Source organism: Marmota marmota, unplaced genomic scaffold (assembly GCF_001458135.2).
Source record: "Marmota marmota marmota unplaced genomic scaffold, marMar, whole genome shotgun sequence".
In the NCBI taxonomy this organism is placed as follows: Eukaryota; Metazoa; Chordata; class Mammalia; order Rodentia; family Sciuridae; genus Marmota; species Marmota marmota.
This window is the reverse complement of record NW_026009177.1, coordinates 263-4050: the sequence shown is the minus strand read 5'-3', so window position 1 is coordinate 4050 and position 3788 is coordinate 263. Positions and strand designations below refer to the sequence as shown.

The 3788-nt window shown below is 31.9% G+C and overlaps 1 pseudogene; it reads left to right on the top strand.

The window, feature by feature from the left end:
- The first annotated feature begins 739 nt into the window (after nt 1-739).
- LOC107133816 lies at nt 740-1491 on the top strand (annotated as a pseudogene).
- Nucleotides 1492-3788: the final 2297 nt, after the last annotated feature.

The following is a 3788-nucleotide window of genomic DNA, read 5'->3' as shown; positions in this document are numbered from 1 at the left end:
ATATGATTTATTTTAGAGAAGGATCCATGTGCTGCTGAGAAGAAAGAGTATTTGCTCTATGATAGATAAAATATTTTATATGGTGTGTTACATCTAAATTATTGATTGCATTATTTAGTTTTATAGCTTTTTTAATTTAGTTTTTGTTTTGAAGATCTATCCAGTGGTAACAGGTGTGTATTAAAGTAACCCAGTGTTATTGTGTTGTTGTCTATTTGATTATTAAAATCGAGAATGGTTTGTTTGATATACATAGATGCTCCATTGTTTGGGGCATATATATTTATGATTGTTATGTCTTGTTGATGTATGATTCTCTTAATCAATATGAAATGTTCTTCTTTATCCCTTCTATCTTTAGTTTGAAGTCCACTCTATCTGATATGAGGATGGAAACCTCCATTTCTTTACATAGTCTATGTGAGTGATATGTTTTCTTCCAATCTTTCACCTTCAGTCTGTGGATATCTTTTACTAGGATGTGAGTTCCTTGAAGACATTGTGTTGTTTAATCTTTTTATTTAATTCAATTGGACCATCCATGTCTTTTGATTAATAAGTTTAAGCCATTAAAATTCAGGTTTATTTTTGAGATATGATTTGTATTCCTAGTCACTTTGGTTTATTTTTTATTTTGAAATTGACTTAGTTTCACCTTTGTTTGACTTTTACTTTAGGGTAGTTCCCCCCTTTGCTGATTTTCATTTTTTAAAAATTTCCTCCTCATGGAATATTTTGCATTGTTCCTCAGATGTCGGTCAACTTATGGGGACCCAAGAAGGCAGTAAGCTATGTGGGTTGTATCACTCAACTCTATATTTACATGTGGTTGGGCTCCATTGAGTGCCTTCTCCTGGCTGTCATGTCCTATGACCATTTTACAGCTATTTGTAAGCCTTTGCATTATTTAGTAATCATGAACCCTCTTCTATGTCTCAAGATGATTTTCATGGTCTGGAGTATTAGTTTGGCCAATCTGTAGTGTTATGTACATTTACTCTAAATTTGCCTAAGAGGGAAAACAATGCTTTGGATCATTTCTTGTGTGAGTTTCCAGCTATGGCCAAGAGAGCTTGTGTAGACACCACAGCAGTAGAAATGTCTGTGTTTGCTTTAGGCATTGACATTGTCCTCACACCACCCATCTTTATCTTTATATCCTATGGCTGCATTGCCAAAGCTGTGCTAAAAATGAAATCTAAAGCTGGCCAACAAAGAGCAATAAATACCTGAGGATCTCATCTCACTGCTGTGTCCATGTTCTATGGAGCTATTATCTACTTGTACCTGCAACCAGGTAACATTGCATCCAAGGACCAAGGAAAGTTCTTCACCCTCTTTTACACCATCATCACTCCATGTCTCAACCCCTTCATTTACACCTTAAGGAATAAGGACATAAAGGATGCACTGAAGAAGCTAATGAGAGTTCAACATGAAATCTGTGAAAGTGAAGAGTTATTTGAAGAGATAGATATTAGAATAAAGTAATGAAATGTGTCTACTAATTGTCTTTAATTTTTATGGAACAAGTAATCCTTAGATCATAGTGATGAATTAATGTTAATTAGTGAATTACAGCTATGAGCCAGTAATTATCATAAGCAGTATATGATAAAATTTTCTGCTTATTCAATGGAAGTTGATGAATATCTTGAGGAAATCATCTTTGTAACTTAATTCTTTTTTTATGTACCATGACAGAGAAAAATAGAAGCTATTTATCAAAGTCTTTTTAAAGGTGACAATCCAGACTAATTCTTTTCTCATTCATTATCAAAACTTTATTATATGATTATGCTAATATTTTTAGAAAGAGAATCTTAATAGTTTGACACCAGTTAGGCTTTCAGTATACATCTATGGAATAAGAGAATTAATGTGAATTTTCAGAAATGCAGTATTATTTTTTTGTAGTGGTATTTCATAAAGTGAAACTTTTGATTTCCATTTATCAAGGTGATATATTATTTGTTTTGGAAAAATGTGATAACCTCAATGATTATTTTTTCTCTATGATCTGATACCTATCTTTATAAATTAATAATCATATTCAATCAAAATAGGGTTCATCACAAACATTTCTGGAATATCAATATAACCTAATATTTTATCCTCTACCACTATGAGTATTCTGACTTTTTTTTTCCAAGTGGTGGGGTACTGAGGATTGAACCAAGGAATGCTTAACAACTTAGCCACATCCCAGCCCTTCTTATTTATATATTTATTTTTAAATTTTGAGACAGTGTCTCTCTAAGTTGTTTAGGGCCTCACTAAATTGCTGAGGCTAATCTCAAATTTGCAGTTCTCCCACCTATCCTCTTGAGGTGCCTGTTCTGACTCAATAACTTTTGTAAGTAATGATAGGAGATATATTACATCATTTACAAATTCCAGTAACTAAGTAAACCAAAAATGAATTATTTATATACATAGGAGGACATTACATTTTATAGTATAATTGTTTTCTAGATGTCTAGTTTTGTTTTCTCTTTGGTTTGTCTTTGTTGCATTTGCATTGCAAATCATAGCACTATTTCAAATACTTGATGTCACGGTTTGGATCTAAAACATGCCCCAATGCAGCAATGTCTAGAAGTGGAGGTTTAGGAAAATGATGGGATCATGAAGGCTCAAACCTCATCAGTGTATTAATCCATCTAAAGAATTAATAATCTGAATGGACTGTTGAGAGAGGGGCTAGTTGGAGAAAGTAGGAATATCCTAGAAGGGTGTTTCTTATATCCAGCCATATTTGTGTTCTCCCAATGCTTTTGCTTCCTAGCTTCCATGAGCTGAACAATTTTTTTCAACTATGCTCTCCACCATGATTATTTTACCTTGGACCAGCTGGCCATGGACTGAAACCCCTGAACCTGTAAACCAAAATAAATCTTTCCTTCTTTAAGATGTTTTTCTCAGGGATTTTGGTGAAAGTGATAAAAAACTAACAAAATTACTATTTTATTCTTGCTAAATAAATCTATATTCAAAATTTTTTTTACAACAAATCATTAAGCTTACACAAATAAACTCATTAGTGGTTTTATAAGTATATAAATCTTGCCTCATGCTTGTAGGATAATATATGGCCTAAAAAGGCTAAGTATACTTGTAAGTAATAGAATAATAATGATTCTGTATACTGAGGAGTTGCTCTTCTGACCATGACTAACATAAATATTTATGAAAATTTACCTCACCCACTCTAGATCACCTAAAGTAAGTAGTTGATTATGACATGGTCAGTATTTATAAATGTATGAAAAATGCTTACAGGAATAAGAAATTTTTGTGCTTATATTTGACCATGATGTGATGTAAAAAAAAATTATACACTTAAAAATTGGCCAGAGAATAGATATTTTGACAGCTGTTCTTGCCATAATAAAGAAAAAAAAGATGAAAATAAACACAGCAAGAGAAAAAAAATAGGAAGAGAAAAAACAAATAAAGGATAAAGTATGAAACAAACATGAGTATAGGACCAGAAGAACAGAATTTTAATTTTAAATTAACTTTGAGAAAAAAAATACTTAATATTCTTAGGGTTTTTAAATTAAACTTAAAGTCAATTATTAAAATAACTTTTCTATTTTCTTGTCATGTTTTTCACCAATTTAGTATATTTGGCTTCATTATCTTTAGCTTTTCTTTCATATTGACTAATCCCATCCAGAACAATTAGTAAAGGAGACCTATTGTGTGGTGCATAGACTTTCTGATTTGGGACATTGCTGTGATTCCAGGTTCACTCCTGAAGCTAGAAAATCTCTCAAAGTAAC